Below are 19,713 nucleotides of genomic sequence, written 5' to 3'. Positions count from 1 at the left end.
TTTCCTGCTACTTGACTTCTCTGTGCCTCAGTTTCACCATCTTTAAAATGGGGATTAAGTGCCTGTTCTCCCTTCCTCTTGGACAGTGAATCCCAGGTGGACAGGGACTGTGTATGATCTGATTGTATTGTATAGTCCAGCACTGAACACAGTGCTTCGTGTATAGCAAGCACTTAAAAACACCACAAGTGTTATTATTGTCATTTTTACTATTTTTAGTTTTTCCATTGTTATCAAATCATTCCCCAGAATTAAAAGTCATATGGAAGTTACTTACTGTACATTCTGCCTCCTATAATTGTTTTAAGAATTGACCCGCAACATGAACTTATGTAATTTCTGCCTATCCCTGGAAAACTTTTCCTCTCCCACTGAAGCTTTCCATATTCAGATCTAGCTATAAGGGCATACTGTGGACTGTGAATGAGAAGATGGGAACTCTGGTTCATAACCAATTTTGTCAGCATTTGGCATGGCCTACTGGAAATACCACGGTCCCAAGAGTTAGGAGAACTTGGTTATAGCTCCATCTTCATCACTCTCTTTCCTCATCTGCAAAATGAGGAGAAAATGAGGATTATGAGCCTTATGTGTGACAAAGACTGCCTCTGAACCGTTAACTTTATATCTACTCCAACATAGTGAGCACTTCAAAAATACCCCTGTTATTATATGAGCTGACACTTGGCATAAGAAAACACAAAATAGTATACATAAGAGGTTTGACTGCTTGATTCACTCCCATAGTCACAAACCAAGATAGGCAATAGCTTATTCACTTTTCTCCCAGTGCTTAGGCCCATGCTTCACACAACTTAAGTACTTAATAAGTTCTATTATTAAAACTTCTACTACTACTACTGCTACTTCTACAATAACTTCTTCTGACCTCTCAGGATGATGGCTCATTTCCCATTCTCTGGGACCCATTTCTTTGGGATTCTCTGGGTAAGGGATACCCTAGAGATCCCCTTCTCTGTACCCCACCAGGGAGACCAGACTCCAATCCAAATTTCCTGGTTTTCAATGCACCATGAGCCTGCAGGAAATATTCACCAGCAACTACAAGCCTCCCAGATCCAAATGTGCCCCATTTCTACCCTTACAAAATGGAGCAGTGTGACTGGGAGCAGTGAAGGAGAGGAGGGCTGGACATGTAGTGGTTGGGGATTGCTCTAAATAGGATGCTGTGAGGGTTGGTGGCAGGAGTAAGGCAATGGTGCCCTATTCCTGAGAGACTTCTATATCTTCCATCACCCAGCCTGAGTACTCAGTGACCTGTGTAGCCTCACTGGGCAGTCTCTGAACTCATTCACCTTATCCTGATCCTTGCTATCTTCTGTTTCCCCTGCCCTCTCCCCTCTCAGATTTAATAGATAGAAGTCTTGATCACTGCATGTTAGGAAAGACAGGATAGGACAGAAGATGAGAAAGGTGACCAAGTTGGTCAGGACTCTGGAGACCTTTCTCTGTGGGGATCGGCTGAGAGCATCAGGACTCTTGATCCTGATGAAGAAAGCTAAGAAGGGACACAAAATTAGACAGGGAAGGGACAGGGGGAACCAAGATTTATCATTCACCAAATTTCCCAATATCAACAAAGAGTCACCCAGAGGAAGAGGAATCCAGAGTAAACAGTAAAATTATGAAATTCATTCCAATTGAAAACTGGGCAGGCATGAAATACTAGAGAAGCAGCGTGGCTCAGTGAAAAGAGCACGGGCTTTGGAGTCAGAGGTCATGAGTTCGAATCCCAGCTCTGCCACTTGTCAGTTGTGTGACTGTGGGCAAGTCACTTCACTTCTCTGTGCCTCAGTTACCTCAACTGTAAAATGGGGATTAAGACTGTGAGCTCCACGTGGGACAACCTGATTCCCCTGTGTCTACTCCAGCGCTTAGAACAGTGCTCTGCACATAGTAAGTGCTTTACAAATACCAACATTATTATTATCATTATTACCAGACTCCAGAGGGGATTGGATAGTTCCTGAGCAGAGTGAGTGATGCAGATTGGGTAACTGGAGGTAAGGTCATGGAATGGGAGGGAAGAGTTAGTATGGTCCCTCTTTAACTGAAAAGGTGGTTTCCCAGCACACAATTCCTCCAAGTGTCTTGGTACCTTTACTGGAAACTGAGACTTAGGCTAGGGAACATTGTGTTGTCATTTTTTTTTCACCGTTCCCCAGATAAATTTTTGAGCACTTACTATATGCTAGGCACTGGGATTTTGTTGGCAACTGTGATGGGAAAGTTAGCTGGAAGTAAGGAAATTGGAGGGAAGATGAGAAATTTTGCTTCGGACATTTGGAGCTTGAGGTGTTTAAGGGAAATCCGTGGAGAGATATCTTGCTGGCAAGAAGAAATCTATGATTTCAGTGAAGGTGGAGTCAGTAAGGAAGAGTTAAGAATCATTTACATAGAAGTGGTGGTTAAAGCAAGGTGTGAATGAGCCTCACCAAGGAAGTGAGTATAAAGTACACAGAGAATAGGGATATAGAATGGAGCCTTGGGGCCCCTATTATTAGGGAGGGAAAAAGGAAAAGAAGAAGTAAATGGGGCTGAGAATGAGAGGTAAGAGGAGAAAAAATAGGGTAGATAAGGCTTTCAGGAGCAGAGAATAGTCTATAGAATCAAAGGCTGCCAAGAGGTCCAAGAATATTAGAACTGAATAGAGCCCATTAGACTGGCAAGGAGAAGGCAAGGACAAGATCATTTGCTACTGTGGAGAAAGAGGTTTCAGAGGAGTGGAGAAGGTGGAAACTAGATTTTAGAGGGCCAAAAATGGAATTGGAGGAGAGGAAGTGTCCAATGCATACAACTTTTTTGAGGAGCTTGGAGAGGAAACAGAATGATAAAATGGGATGGTAGACGGGAAGTGGAGTGAGATTCAGAATTTTGAGTAGGTTTTTTCTGTGTTTTTTTTTGGTAAAGGGCAGAGATGAGCTTGTTAGAAGGCAGAGGAGAATGAATCTCTTGAGAGACAGCTGGGTAGGATGAGAGAGTAAATGAAGGAGTAGAAGGGGAAGGTTTTATGGAGGTCATGCTTGATGATTTCAGTTTTGTCAACATAGTATTTGGCAAGGTCAGTGGTGAAAGTAGAGGGAAATGGTAAGGAAATTGAGGGTTTCAGTTGTGAGTTTAAGGTCTGGAATAATTGTTGAGGTGATGGGTATATAGCATAAAGCTTCTACTACTGAGGGAAGTCTCTGAGCTGCCACGGCCATCTGCCCAAAACCCACCCCTTATCCTCCCCAGTCCCAAACACCAGGCTGGGATGAGCTATGTGAAGTAAGGAGGAAGATTCAAGCCGAGTTGTAGTCCCCACAGTTGGAGGTGGGTGCAGCAGCTCAGAAAGGGGGTTTCAACCTGCTGATGCTGCCCTCCCCCTGCCCTCCATCCTTTAACTGTCTCCACTCACCTTCAGGGCACTCTTCGCACTCCAGTCCATACTTCACTCTTTTCTGTAGCTATTTCCTCTGTGTTGGCAAAGACCATCACTTTGGTCTTTTCACTGTGGTCTTGGCCTTCAAGGACACCAAGCCAGGAAGCAGAATGAGGACTTTGTTGGGCCCCAGGGCATCCAGTTACATCATCCTCATCTGCTCCCTCGTTCAAGTGGGCATCTGCATGGTCTGGTTGGGAACTTCCCCACCTCTCCCCGATTTGGACATGACATCAGAGCCTGGTCTCATCACTGTCCAGTGCAATGAGGGCTCCACAATTGCCTTCTACTGCGTCCTTGGCTACATGGGCTTCCTGACTTTAGTCAGTTTCATTGTGGTTTCCTGGCCAGGAGGCTACCCCACAGCTTCAACGAAGCTGGGTTCATCACATTCAGCATGCTGGTGTTCTATGGTGTCTGGGTCTCCTTCCTGCCCATGTACCTGAGCACCATGGGCAAGGCCATGGTGGTAGTTGCCAGTGCCGGGCTTCTGGGCTGTATCTTTGGGCCCGAGGTCTACATCATCCTGCTGAGGCTGGACAGGAACACCAAAGGACAGTTACTGGAGTGACAGGGGAATCATGAATTGGGACAAAAGAAGTTGAGATCACCAGGGCTATTTTCAGGGGATAATGTACCTTGGATAATGTACCTTGAGATGCTAGTTCAAATGTTGGCCACAGATGCGTGATATACTTCACCAAAGGATGCTCTTTCACCATACAGTGTTTTCCAGAATCAGCTCCCAGATCTATAATGTGCCACTCTTCCCTTCATCTCCCAACCTCCCCTTCGTGGATGGTCATGATGGCCTGAGTTCAACTGAGCCAATAGCCGATTTCTGCTCCCAGGAGAAGGCTGAGGACAGCAACTCCCAAAGACCGAGGGAAAAATAGGCAGATCTTTTCACATCTTCCCTGGGTCTCCAGGAGAATTCTTGATGAGTTGGATGGGGAACAGCAATTTTGAATCACACCCCACTTTTGGGCTCTGATCCTTGTCCATTCAGGCTCTGCCCTTTTCCCATTTTCCTCACCACTCTCCTCTTCTCATCCCACACTGTAGCCCACATCCCTCTCCTCCCTGCTACTTCCTTGGGTTCCCCACTGCCCACTGGCCCTGCCCTGGGTTTTTCTCTCTCACATCTCCTGGCTAGGCTCTGAAAGTAGAGTCCAATCAGCACAGGAAGTGGACTCTGGACTCGGCTCTCTGGAGTAGAGGCTGGGGTCTTGACTATCCCTCCCCTCCCCACCATGGGAGCCAATAGTAAATTTCCAGAGCTGACAGATCCACATCCCCCTCCCCTGCCCCCCAGCTCCAATCCCACCCCATAAATGACCCTAATCTCTCACTGGACACTCTCTCAGCCTCCCCCAGCCCAGGTTCTGATGTTAAACGGCTTATCTGCTGCCTGCTCTCCTTTGCTGGCTATTCTGCTGTTTCTGTGACAGTGGGAAATGGATAGCCTGGGCTCTTTGGATACTAGAGATGCCACCCTGGGCACCCTCAGTTCACCCAGTCCACCACACAGCTGCCTTCCCCAGGTGAGGAGAGTCAACCTTGGACCCACAACCCTGAAGAATGTTTGAATTGCAGCCTCAGCTCCCTGCATATTCTCAGCCTCCCAACATTACCATGATTGAGGAACTCTCTGCCTGATCCCACAAGTTCTTCACAAGCTGGTCCTCATGTAAAAGTTGTTGCTGTTCCTCTTCACGTCCTTTTCACCTCCAAGGAAAACATCTGGTAATTGCAGTTTGATTTCCCTGTCACTCTCAACCCCTCCCACCCCAACTGAGAAACTATCAGCCTGCCCCCAGCATGCTTTGTGCCCCAGCCATGCTGCCTCCCAGGGAATTGACACTGGCTCCCCTCCACACCCCTGAGGAAACCGCAGAATCCCATCCTGCTTTCAACCATCATGGCAGGAAAAGAATACAACATGAGTCTCCTTAAAAACTCAGGAAAGTTAATGACCTCAGTAGCCATCTTTGTGGCTTTGAGTTTGCTGTGAACTCAATATCACAAAAGTCCTGAATTCTGCTCCTTTAGCCACAGCTCTCTACTGACTTTTACTTCCATTTTGGGTATTATGTATTTGTCCTTGTCTTTTAAGCTCTTTTAATGTTTTCTTGTTCATTGCTCCTTAAGTGTTTGTTTCAAGTCCTCTTTCTCACCTTTATTCATAAATTATGAGCCCCTCAAAGGACAGTGCCCTTGCTTATTTCTTTGTTTGAAAAAAAATATGGTATTTGTAAAGTGCTTACACAGTGCCAGACACTACTGTAAGTGCTGGAAGAAGTGCAAGATAGTTGATTTGAACACAGTCCCTGTCCCACATTGGGCTCACAATCTTAATTCCCATTTTACAGATGAGATAACTGAAGCACAGAGAAGTAAAGTGACTTGCCCAAGGTCACAGAGAAGACAACTGAAGTAGTGTGGCCTAAGGAAAAAAAGATGGGCCAGGGTGTCACAGGACTTGGGTTCTAATCCCAGCTCCACCCCTTGTCTGCTGAATGACCTTGCACAAGTCACTTAATCTCTCTGAGTCTCAGTTATCTCATCTGAAAAATGAGGATTTAGACTGTGAGCGTTATGTGGGTCATAGACTTGTGCTCAACCTGATTAGCTTGTATTTATCCCAGCACCAAGTATAGTGCCTGTGACACAATAAGTTCTTAGCAAATATCATTAAAAAAGTACTTGAGTCAAGATTAGAACCCAGACCCTCTGACTCCCAGACCCAGGCTCCTTTCACTGGGACATAATGGTTCTCACCAGGTTATGTTGCTTCTCACTTATGTGAGAAGCAGTGTGGCTTAGTGGAAAGAGCACAGGCCTGGGGTTCAAAGGTCATGGGTTCTAATCCCACTATGCCATTTGTCAGCTGTGTGACTTTGGGCAAGTCACTTAACTTCTCTGTGCCTCAGTTACCTCATCTGTAAAATGGGGATCAAGACTTTGAGCCCCAAGTGGGACAACCTGATAACCTTGTATCTATACCAGTGCTTAGAACAGTGCCTGGCACATAGTAAGTGCTTAACAAATACCAACAAATACCAAATACCAAATGCTCTGGAGGCATTAAACACTTAATTAATAAAATTACTATATCTGCTACTACTGTTACTATTAATACTACTGGGAAGGAAAATGGGCAGCCCACATTTCTCCAGAGCTTAAAGGAATAAAAAAGGTATCATTTTTTTTTTTTTTACAAAAAATTTGGCAGGAAATAAGGGCAGTCCTAAATCCAGGCCAAAACAGACCCTGGAGTCACTTTTGAAGTGCCTGGACCCTAATTAAACTCAGCTGGTCTTCTATTCTTAAACAAAGATTTGGGGACTTTCTGCTCAGGGAATCCCTATCACTGCCACCACCCTTCTACTGAAGCCCAAGAGTTGCCCTGAATATGAAAGGGTAATTAGGGGACTAGCCTACCACCCCCATCCCAGGATGATTACAGGAAGCTCATGGAGAAAGTGCTCCCTCCCTATCCCATGGCTTCATAGAGCAATGTGTATCCCTGGGAACTAGAGTTCTCCTCCAACCTCTACCACAAAGACACACTATCATCAGAGATCCCAAAATTGTTTAGTCTTTTCCTTACTCAGTAACAATAAAAATGATTCTAGTTCAAATCTCCTTTCTCTACATCTAGTATGCTCCCTCTGACCAACACCTCCATTCCTGCTCCCCAGCCTCCACAGGCCCTCTGTACTTTCTTTTAGAGATTCCAGGGCAGACACTCCTTTAGTCCTTCCCCTCTATTCTCTTGTCAGGATTTAGGGCTGGGAATAATTGAAAATCTCACAATAACTCTTCTTCCCTGCCTACCTCCTTGCAAGCACTGGTCATACATCTTCTCCTTTTGGAGTGTATGAAAACTCAGTCATGGTCTTTAAAATTCCATTTGTGATAGAATTCCTGATCACAGGTGTGAAATATGCAACAGCTTCTCCATCAAATGCCTTTCTAATTAACCCTTAGGAGGGAGTACTCAACTTCTTCATTGAAGACCCTTTAAACTTGAAAGGAGAGTGTATCATTCTCCCTGTGGCTATTGTCTAAAGTCTTTTTTAAATTCACCAAAATTCTCTGTGATCATCTACCCAAAATTCCTCTCTCACAAAAAAATTTTTTTAAAAAAATCTTTCTGGAATATTTCATGAATATCTCGTGTCCTTTTAAACAAAATCTGTGTAACAGGACAGGCCTCCTGATCTCACACAAATTTTCCAGATTCCCTGATTCCACACTTATTCCACTACCCCAGCGCATTTCCCTAGAATGAAACACTAGTGTATGGTGAGATTGCTCTACTCTGATAGCCTAAATGTAGGGGAATTAAATCCCCACTCTCACAGGCATCCCTAAAATGAGAAAGCTTATTTTAATTCATCTTTCCCAACTGGCTCATTGGCATAATCACACCAAGCATTTGAAGACTAGTTTTCTAAACACTTAAGCCCCTACCTCAGAATAAACAAGTTAAACATTTTCCCTTGATGGCACTTTCCCTTGAACAATTATTTGTATCAAAACTACAAATTCTTCCATTTCTTCTTCCTTAATATGGTGATAGATTGTGAGTATTGTGGGACGTTCCCCAGAGTCATTCTGGCCGGGATGACCAGCAGTGGTTTTTATTCGAGCAGAAGGGGAAGGGAAAGGGCAGGGAGATGGTAGTAGTAGCAGATATGACACACAGATCTACATCTCTGCCCCTGTCCTCTCCCCCTCCCATCAGGCTCGTATCTCCTCCTGCCTCCAGGACGTCTCTACCAGGATGTTTGCCTGCCACCTAAAACTCAACATGACCAAAACTGAGCTCCTCATCTTCCTTCCCAAGCCCTGTCTTCTCCCTGACTTCCCTATCACTGTGGATGGTACGACCATCGTTCCCGTCTCTCAGGCCCACAGCCTCGGTGTCATCTTTAACTCGGCTCTCTCGTTCACCCCACACGTCTAATCCATGACCAAAACCTGCCAGTCTCACCTTTATAATATTGCCAAGATCCGCCCTTTCCTCTCCACCCAAATGGCTATCTTACTGCTACGGGCTCTCGTAATATCCTGGCTAGATTACTGTGTCAGCCTGCTCTCTGATCTCCCTTCCTCCTCTCTCTCCCCACTCCAGTCTATTCTTCATTCTGCTGCCCGGCTCATCTTCCTGCAAAAATGCTCTGGGCATGTCACTCCCCTTCTTAAAAACCTCCAGTGGTTGCCTATCAACCTCTGCACAAAACAAAAACTTCTCACTCTAGACTTCAAGGCTCTCCATCACCTTGCCCCTTCCTACCTCTCCTCCCTTCTCTCTTTCTACTGCCCAACCTGCACGCTCCACTCCTCTGCCTCCCACCTCCTCACTGTCCCCCATTCTCATCTGTCCCGCCGTCGACCCCGGGCCATATCCACCCACGGTCCTGGAATGCCCTCCCTCCTCGCCTCCGCCAAACTAATTCTCTTCCCCTCTTCAAAACCCTACTTAAAGCTCACCTCCTCCAAGAGGCCTTCCCAGCTGAGCTCCCCTTTTCCCTCTGCTCCCTTTACCCCCCACTTCACCTCTCTGCAGCTAAACCCTCTTCTCCCCCCTTTCCCTCTGCTCCTCCCCCTCTCCCGTCCCATCCCCTCAGCACTGTACTTGTCCTCTCAACTGTATATATCTTCATTACCCTATTTATTTTGTTAATGAGATGTACAGCATCCTGATTCTATTTATTTGCTATTGTTTTAATGAGATGTTCTTCCCCTTGATTCTATTTATTGCCATTGTTCTTGTCTTTCTGTCTCCCCCTACTAGACTGTAAGCCCATCAAAGGGCAGGGATTGTCTCTATCTGTTACCGATTTGTAAATCCCAAGCGCTTAGTACAGTGCTCTGCACATAGTAAGGGCTCAATAAATACTATTGAATGAATGAAAAGATAGGGTGGTTTCTGGGGAAAAAAAGAGGGCAGAAGTTAGATTGTTGGAAATAAGGGGAGAATTGGAGAAAAGAAAGTGAAGACAATGAGACAACTCGCTCAAGTAGTTTGGAGCGGAATGGTAAGGAGATAGGAGATACCTGGAGGGAGCCATGGGATCAAGGGAAGAGATTTTAGAATGAGGAAGTCATGATGTGTGGTCTTCACATGATAGACTCTAAGCTTCTTGTGGTTAGGAGTCTTGTCTACTGATTCTATTGTCCTCTCCCAAGCACTCAGTGCAAGACCCTGTACACAGTAGATGATAAGCAGATGGTACCCCTATTGAAAGCTCATGTCCACCAGGAGGCCTTCCCAAATTGAGCCTCCCTTTTCCTCTGCTCCTTCTCCCCACTACATCGCCCCAACTTCTTCTCTCTGCTCTAACCCCCTCCTCACCCCACAGCACTTGTGTATATAAGTACATATTTATTATTCCATTAATGATGTATATATATATATATATATAATTCAAGTATTTTGATGCTTTTGATGCCTGTCTACTTGTTTTGTTTTGTTGTCTGTCTTCCTCATTCTAGACTATGAGCCCATTATTGGTTAGGAATTGTCTCTATCTGTTGCTGAATTGTACTTTCCAAGTGCTTAGTACAGTGCTCTGCACACAATAAGCGCTCAATAAATACCACTGAATGAATGAATGAATGAATGAATGAATGTGGGACAAGGACTCTGTTCAATCTCATAATTTTGTATTTACCTCAATGCTTAGCACATCTTAAGTGCTTCTAAAATGCCATAATCAATTATTTCTGACAAGGGGACTGGAGAGGGTTTGACAGATTGAATAGAGGTCTAGTTTATAGCTGAACATTCGAGGGCACTGAAGCAGTGTGGTCTAGTGGATAGACCACTGGCCTGGAAGTCAGAAGGACCTGGTTTCTAATCCCAACTCACTGCGTGTCTGCTGTGTGATCTTGGTCAAGTAACCACACTTCTCTGTGTCTTAATTATCTCATCTTAAAGTTGGGATTAAGATGGTGAACCCCATGTGGGACAGGGGCTGTGTCCAACCTGATTTGCTAGTATCCACTCCAGCATTTAGAACTGCACCTGGCACATAGTAAGCACTTAACAAATATCACAGTTACAATTAACTTAACATTATTGGTCTTTGAGGCCTGGGATCCTGAATACCAAAGTGTTCAAAAACTGTATAGGTGTCTGTGACTACAGGGAAGGGAGTGAGAAGGGAATGTCTGTATATGAGGAGAAAGAAGCAGGGCATTACCCATTTTTTCCTGGGACAGCATCAGTGGACATTGGACTCAGTTGGAGAAGTCAGAGCCATTCAGAGTGGATGAAGAATCTTCAAATCTCAGCACTGGTGGCAGTGAGCCCTCTGGAGGGGTCAGGCCAAGCCTTTTCTGGGAAACTGAGAGAGCTTTAGCCAGATGGAAACAGCTAGAGATGAGGAGACCATGTACATGAGAGTCCTCAAAGTAATAATAATAATAGTAATAATAATGTTGGTATTTGTTAGGGATTTACTATGTATAGAGCACTGTTCTAAGCATTGGGGTAGATATAAGGTAATCAGGTTGTCCCATGTGAGACTTACAGTTAATCCCCATTTTACAGATGAGGTAACTGAGGCACAGAGAAGTTAAGTGACTTGCCCACAGTCACACATCTGACCAATGGCAAAGCAGATTTGAACCCATGACTTCAGACTCCCAAGCCCAGGCTCTTTCCACTGAACCATTCTGCTTCTCTTAAGTAAGCATTCAAATGTTGTTCCCCAGCGCATGGCACTGAAAGTGCCCTGCTAGAAAATTCTGAAGTCTTGGAGACTGAAATGAGGTAGAAAATCCAATTCCCAAAGATCTGTTCTCATGCTCCTCTAATAGATTAATAAAAAACTCTTTTTGAGCACAACAGTGAACCAGCAGGAGGCATAACACTGAACACGACAGCACATCTAAAGACAATATATGTGTGTGAACAGTGGGTTCCAAATTGTAAACTCCATCATTAGTGACCTCTTCTTTGAGCAGAAAGGACAGCTACATATAATTTTTAAAAAGGAGTGTCAGCTTTCTGAGTTGGAGACATAGCACAATTCTGTACCACTTTACTAGGTTTCAGGAATCATAATGGTAGTAATCTTTACAGCGGAATCCACCTTGTCCTTTACTTTTAGTATCTGAAAACACTGCTCCTAATCACTTATGGGGTTTTCCTTCCTTCTTCCTACCGGCCATTTCCCTTCAGGAGGATGTCTCCCCAATATGCCTGGAAACTCTGTACTTCTCGATGTCTTCTGGGACTCATTTAAAAATCAGGCATCTTTTATTCCCAGAGAAGAATCCCACTTCTCAGGGTTGGGGCGCTGAGAGACAGGAGGCTGCCAGGAATGGCCAAGACTGATCAAACAAATGGCTGCCAACCAGGGGAAAGAGAAGAGAGTCAAGTGCAACTTCTTTTCTTCCTCGAGAGAAAACTAGCCCAAGGTAGGAAGTGCAAATATTATAATAACTGTTTCAAGTGCTGGGGTAGATACAGGGTAATCAGGTTGTCCCACATGAGGGTCACAGTCTTAATCCCCATTTTACAGATGAGGTAACTGAGGCACGGAGAAGTTAAGTGACTTGCCCACAGCCACACAGCACAAGTATAGATGTGAATAGATATATTCACATCATTAATAAAATAATTAGAATAATAAATACGTATACATATACACAAGTGTTGTGGGGCAGGGAGTGGGATAGAGCAGAGGAGGGAGTTGGGGTGATGGGCAGGGGAGGAGGAGCAGAGAAAAAGGGGGACTCAAGTGGGGAAGGCCTCTGGCAGAGGTGAACTTGGAATGTACTCTCAGTAGTGTCAGATTTAGGATTTTCCCAAATTGTTTGTCCTCCTATGTCTGTTCCCCAAATACAAAAATCAAAATGAAAGAGGAAGAAGGGATAAATGAAACAAACCTGATCAGAACACACTGACAGATCTTTTTCTTTTCTTTTTGCCTCCTCCTCCCACTTAGCACTTTCTGCATTAGCTCATCCCTCTGTCACTACTCTTGCTGATTGATCAGCCCACTGATTGATCAGTGAGAATCACCTATAAAACATAACAGAGTCAAGTCACAAGTAAAAATAACTAGACACATTTGTGGTCCAGTAAAAATATGGCTTCAATACCATGGCTCCCATACCACCTCTCTTCAATTTCTGAGAGGCCACTGCAGCTGCAGATTGGGGCCTGCTGTGTCTTGGCTGCCAGCCTGGTACTGTACAGTTACCTTTTTGACCTTCCGCCTTCCCCAGCTTTGCTGTTTCTTGGAGCAGGGTCACTGTGACATCACCCCATGGCTCTCTGTGAAGTCATTTATGACTGAGAGCAGTGACTGTTCCACTGAAAGCCCAGTTGAAGCTAATTCCTCTGCAATGCCCAGCCCTCTCTATCCTGGGCTGGTGCAGGACTAGAAGAGCGTGGCTGGAATGGAGGGATCAGCAACTGCTGTAGTGGCTGAAAAACTCTTGAAAGCAATCCCTCTCCTGCTAGGGCCAGTGGTTGGGTGTCATTCCCCAGGGTCTAGGGGTCTTTGTTTCACCTCTGTGGCTCCCCAGATGAAGATTATGGACAGAGGTTGACACAGCTGTGAATTTTTACTTTGGAAATTTTTCTGTGGAAGCACTTTTCAACCCCAGAGCAGAGGGACTAAATGTTCCCATAGTCATAGAGGGCTGCCCCTCAGTTTCAAGTTGGAAACTGAATAATTGAATCTAATTGAATAATTAGAGCAAAGATTTAGGAAGATGAGAGTAAGTTTTTACAAAAAAAATCAACAGTTCCTCCAGAATAATAATAATAACTGTGGTATTTGTTAATCACTTACTATGTCTCAGGCACTGTAGTAAGCCCTGGGGTAGATATGAGTTAATCAGAATGGAACACAGTCTCCATCCCAGATAGGGCTCACAGTTTTAATCCCCATTTTACAGATGAGGTAACAGGCACAGAGAAGTGAAGTGATTTGCCCAAGATCACACAGCAGACAAGTGGCAGTGCTGGGATTAGAAGCCTATAGATGTCATTACCAAAAGAGTATAATGGGTTGGATGGACGATTCATTGGTTTGCCCAAGGAGACATACGAACTGGAGAGGGGATCGACTGGAGACAAGGAGATCAGCAAGGAGGCTGATGTAACAGTTGAGTTGGGATATGACAAGTGCTAGGATCAGTGTGGTAGCAGTTTGGATGGAAGGAGTTAATTCTAGAGATGTTGAGGAAAAAGAACTGAGAGGAATTTGTGGCTGACTGAGTATGGGGGTTGAAAGAGAGAAACAAGTGAAGGTCCTTGTCTTTGACCTTTGTGGCCACTTGTAATTCCACTCCCAGAATTGTGTAACTTAAAAAAGATGAGAACAATAGTTCACTCTAAATCAGACATCTTTATTTCCACTTCTTCCCAGCACAACCCAGCCTGCACACTTCACTCCTCAAATGGTAATCTCACTGTGCTTTCATCTGTCTCACTGCACTCCCTCCTCAAATCCTATCATTACTTTCCCCTGCTTCAAAGCCTTATTGAAAGCACAACTCCTCCGAGATCTTCCTTGACTAAGCCCCCCTTTCCTCTTTTCCACTCCCTTCTATGTCACCCTGACTCACCCCCTTTATTCATTTCCCTCCTCCCCAGCTCCACAGTACTAATGTACATATCTGTAATTTATTTTTATTAATGTTTGTCTCCCCCTCTAGACTTTAAACTCGTTGTGGATAGGGAATGTGTCTGTTTATTGTTATATTGTACTCTGCCAAGTGCTTAGTTCAGTGCTCTACATGCAGTAAGCACTCAATAAATATGATTGAATGAATGAATGGTTGTCAGCAGGGATGGGATTTTTGAAATTCTGACACGTTACCTAGTCCCACTCTAGACGACTCAGTAAAATCCCCTTTGTTGTCCCGTAGGTGATCCCGATGTTGTGATCAGTTATCAGTCCCTGCAAAGGCAATCTCCTCCTGCAGCTTATCAGTGTTGGTTGGGCAGGAAGTCAGCTCCCTTTGGTCTTCATGGTACCCATGCCTCACTCTTTGTTCTCTTGTCCCAAATTCCCACTGGTGCAAAAACTCCTCAAGATCATTTGGTTACCACAAAGTTGGCTTCATGATCTCTGCCTCATTCCTAGATCCAATATCTTGGAGTCTAATGGCCCAGGGTGGATAGGGGGACACCTCCCCATTGATGAAGTGTTGGGGAACATGAGGTGTTACTGACCCCAAGCCTGGGATAGGGAGCGTCTGGAAATATCTTTAAATGACAATGGCTCCAGAAGATGCTGCAGGAGATGCATTTTACTTTGCCAACTCACCAAGCTGGACACACAGTCAATCTCATCTCTAACCACAGCATAATCTCTAACCTCACTAACTTTGAAATCCCTATAACTGACCACAAATTCCTCACTTGCCTCCTGTATTACATAACTTGCTTCCCTGCAAATCTGTACTATTTCCCCCCAGAGACCTCCAATCTTTTGACCCCCATCCAATTTTCTCATCTCAACTCAACTCAACTACCATTCCTCTCCAAACTCCTTGAGCTAGTTGTCTACACCTGCTATCTCAAATTCCTCCCCTCCAATTCTCTCTTTGACCCCCTCCAATCTGGCTTCCATAACCTTCACTCCACAGAAACAACCCTTTAAAAGATGATGATCTACTTCTTGTCAAATCCAACAGACTCTACTCCATCTTACTCCTCCTCAACCTCTCAGCTGACTTCAACACTGTGGACCATCCCCTACTTCTGGAAATACTATTCAACCATGGCTTCAGTGACTTTGTCCTCTGCTGGTTCTCCTCATCTCTCTGTTCATTCTCAGTCTCTTTCATAGGTTCCTCCTCCGCCTACCAACCCTTAGCTATGTGGGTCCTTCAAGGTTCAGTTCTGGGTCCCCTTCTATTCTTCATCTACATTCACTCCCTTGGAGAAATCATCTGTTCCTATGGCTTCAACTACCACCTCTTTGCAGCTGTTACTCAAATCTACATCTTCAGCCCTGATTTCTCTCCCTTGCTGCAGTCTTGCACTTTCTCTTGCCTTCGAGACATCTCTACATGGGTGTCTTACAACCACCTCAAACTTAATATGTACAAAACAGAACTCCTTATCTTCCCACCCAAACCTTGTCCACCCCATGGCTTTCCCAGAACTGTAGGTGGCACGACTATCCTTCCTATCTCAAAGGCCTATAACCTTGGTGTTATCCTTGACTCCTTTCTCCAATTCAACCCACATATTCAATTCATCACTAAATCTTGTTGGTCCCACCTTCACAGCACTGCTAAAATCTGCCCTTTCCCCAGCATCCAAATTGCTACCACGTTAATACAATCACTCATCCTATTCTGCCTGGATTACTGCATCAGTCTCTATTCTGACCTGCCAGCCTCCTTCCTCTTCTCACTCCAGTCCATATGCTGCCCGGATAATTTTTCTACAAAAACGTTCAGGACACATGTCACCCCATTCCTCAAAACACTCCAGTGGCTGCTCATCCACCTTGGCATAAAAAAAAAACTCCTTACCATTGGCTTTAAAGCACTCCATCACCTTGCCCCCTCCTACCTCACCTTGCTACTCTCCTACTACAACCCAGTCCACACACATCATATTTCTAATTCTAACCTTCTCACTGTGCCTCTATCCTGCCTATCTGTGCCACTGACCCTTCACCCACATCTTGCTTCTGACCTGGAATGCCCTCCTTCCTCAAATTTGACAATCACACTCCCCCATTTCAAAGCCTTATTGAAGGCACATCACCTCCAAGAGGCCTTCCTTGACTAAGTTTCTTCTTCTTTCTTCTTCTCCCACTCTCTTCTGCATCACCTTGACCTGCTTCCTTTGTTCTCCCTCCCCAAAGCCCCTCAGCAAGCATGTACATATCTGTAATTGATTTATTTGTATTTCTGTCTCCCTCTCCCACATCTAGACTGTAAGTTCACTGTGGGCAGGGATTGTGTATGTTTATTGTTGTATTGTACTCTCCCATGTACTTCGTACAGTGCTCTGCACACTGTAAGCATTCAATAAATACAACTGAATAAATGAATGAATGAATGAATGAATGAATGATAGAGGCTGGGGATGCACCATGATACTTTTGTATTAGGGAAGGTTTGGGCCAAAGGACCTAGCCTGACAATGGAGCCACATCCCAGGAACTGGGGAGAAGACTGAGTTCCTGGGTGTGTAGGTATATTGAGGCAGACTGGGGACGGCCTGTATACAAGTGGCTCCACTTGTAGGGCCTTGGGATGCATTTTGGTAACCAGAGGAGAGAGAAGGTGAGATGAGGACTCCAACCCCTGGACATAGGGGAAGAAGGGTTGAGCAGGATGGCCAGGAGGATATCCTCGGCAGGCCGGCAGCCCTTGTACTAGGATTAAGTCTACTTTCGTTGGGCCCTGGGTAGTTATGTGGCACCCAGAGGAGTGGGGACAGAGAGTGGGGATGCCATTAACTCTGTGATGGAAATGGTGTAGAGTTCTCCTCTCTGCTACAGAACACAATCTTTAGGCTGAGGAAGGTGATCTGATGGGGCACCCATGAGGTGGATAAGTAAAGTATGTTGACAGAGGTAGCATCTTGTCTGCCAGCAGAAGTAACAGTTGCAGTGAGATGAAACTTGGAGAGTTGCTTCTCGTGGACCAGATTGAGAGGCAACCAAGGCATTCTGACCACACCCTCCACCGACTGCTGCGCCTGCTCAGTTCCACCTGAACTCTCTCTTCATAACCAGGTCCTGTCCCCAACTCGAACCCTCTCAGGTAGAGAATCGACATGGGGGTTCTGGCCTTTCCCACTCCATTCAGAAGGCTTCCAAGGCAGCACATTTCCAGGTTTGCCCAGGAATATCACAGTTAAACATGTCTTTAAGAAAGTATATGTTCTGAAGGCATGAAAATCCTTTGGGATTCCACTGTACTGAGAGACTGGCAGCTGAAGCTGGAGGAAATTTCTACTGAGAAAGTGTTCTTTCTCCCAGGAAGTGTGGATTGACAGCACAAGTACACATAGAACCCCTCCATGCATGTGAAAGAGCTAGCAAAACTACTTTGAAAGTCCGGCTGCCTTCCCAACACAACACCCAGGGCCCCTACTCCCACCATGCACTATGAATGCAGGACTTAATGAGAGATTTAAAGCAGCAACAGCCTGGGCCCTCTACACATTTACAAATTTCAGGACTTAGGGAAGTTTATTTGAAATTGTATCCTCAGTGACCTGGAGGGTAGCATCCTGAGCCCACCACAAGACTCACTGGACTTTGAACTCTGTATTTTATGTTGTTTAGGGCTTAAATTAGTTTCTCTGTCCTACTGCATTTGTCTTCTAATTCTTTCCTCCTTGTTTGTAGACTATGAACCCCTGGAAGGCCAGACACAGCGTCTAACTCCCAGCTGAGGATTGATTCCTAGCCCTCGTAGTACAGTGCTCTGCAGAGTAAACACTTAAAAATTTATACTACTGTGAGAATTATGAGTGTTTAGTTAATGACATAAAAGGAGTTACCCACAATTAGAATTAATGCAGCCGAAATAATAGCAACAGTAATTAGTCAAAGGGTATGTAAAGCAATTTCTTAAACAAAAGGAAGATTTTCCTTAGCTTACTTTGTTCCATTACCTTAACTGGGAGTTCATGATGTAGCTCTACTGGCTCAGGCAGAGCCAAGGCTCAAATGTGACTCAGATATGGACAGAGGGCATATAAAACCCTGGACTTCCAGTCACCAGGGGTTGTAATATTTCATTTATTTTTGCCCTCTCTGTTCTTATTCCTTGCTTTGCATCAGGTGAGTAAAATGAATTCAATTGTACTTTCCTATCACTTAGGGGCAGGGAGAGCTACAGAGTATTCTTCACCTTTCTAGCAATGTTAGTGACTGACTAGAAAGAATCATGAACTCTCAGGGGTGTAGACAAGCTGCTGTAATCATAGCTGTTTATCCTGGCTAACCTGATATCTAAGATGCTAATACTTTTCCTAAGACACATTTCAGTGTCACCAGGCATGGTAACCCTCGCAAGATAACTAACACCCTTGGGGTAGTGGGGGAACTCTGTTTCCTAAGATTGAGGAATAGGGATCAAATCTCCACATGTTAGATGTCCTGTCTTTACCTCAGTCTCCGTGAAAGCATCCATCATATCTTAATATTCAAAGCCAAAGACCTTACCCCAGTCACTGTGAAATGATCCATCAGACTCTGAGTCTTAATAACAAAGAATCTTTTCCTTCATTAGAGAATCAATGGCATCATCATTGGATTGCACCAGTGGACAGAGAGGAGAGTAATAGCATGAGAGAGACAAAGTATGAACTCTAAAGGTGGTAAAAATTTACCACTGAAAAGTGCACAATGTAGTGAGTGTAGTTCAGACTATTCTATTGGAGACTCTAATCACAAGGCAAATACCTGGGCAAATGGGCCAGAAATGGTCTTAAACCAGGAATGAGGTTTACTTAAGTTGCGGGGTTTTTTTTCTGATTTTTTTGGTATTAATATTATGGTAGCTGCTGTTGTTGTTGAAGAAAACATTCCCTTTGTTCCAAATTTGTTCAGAAACAACCTCATTTATGTCCTCCTAAACACTCATGAGTACATGCTCACTCAACTTTTGTGTTTTGGAAGTACTGAAAAAATTTTATGTTTGTCTTTCCTATTAGAGTATAAACTCCTTGAAGGCAGGGAACATTATTATTATACTTCTTATATACTTCCCAAATGCCTAATAGAGTTTACTACACCAACTAGGTGTTCAATAAATACTTCTACTATGACTACAACTACTGATAGTACATTCAAAATAAATACTGATGATACTCACTCCCCAACCAAGCCCATGCAGGAGCCATGAGATTCACTGCTTTGGTTAAGCCACCACAGCTGACAGTCATGTAAAACTCTTGGCCAGTGATGAGCCTGCCATGAAGAGGAAGTCATCCCAAGGCCATGTTACCTTTTTGGTTGAGGTCCAATCTAATGTTTTTCTTCCTGGTGGAATTAGGACAAAAGACAGGTGATAATGATGGTACCATTCAGAAACAGAATCAATATTTGAATTTGTATTCTTTATTCACCTGCTGACGATCACTGGGTTGCAGAAATATAATTTCTGTCCAAATAATCACTGTGTGTGTGTGTGTGTGTGTGTGTGTGTTTTCTCCTTGATCTCTCTTCCTTCAGGCTTTCTTCCCCTTTTCTCTCCTTTTTTAGGTAGCTCTACAGAGGGCCTCTCCTAATTCTAACTGAAGATTCGAGATA

The 19,713-nt window shown here is 44.5% G+C and overlaps 1 long non-coding RNA gene across 1 annotated transcript; it reads right to left on the bottom strand.

Moving 5' to 3' along the window:
- Positions 1-208: 208 nt before the first annotated feature.
- Positions 209-12,692, bottom strand: LOC114815626. Its single transcript, XR_003763424.2, has 4 exons — positions 12,353-12,692; positions 3,885-3,977; positions 3,419-3,524; positions 209-552 (listed from the first exon to the last, which is right to left on the bottom strand). It is a non-coding gene; the product is annotated as an uncharacterized LOC114815626 (long non-coding RNA).

The sequence above is a fragment of the Ornithorhynchus anatinus genome, chromosome 12 (genome assembly GCF_004115215.2).
Source record: "Ornithorhynchus anatinus isolate Pmale09 chromosome 12, mOrnAna1.pri.v4, whole genome shotgun sequence".
Classification (NCBI taxonomy): Eukaryota; Metazoa; Chordata; class Mammalia; order Monotremata; family Ornithorhynchidae; genus Ornithorhynchus; species Ornithorhynchus anatinus.
This window is presented reverse-complemented; position numbering and strand designations above follow the sequence as displayed.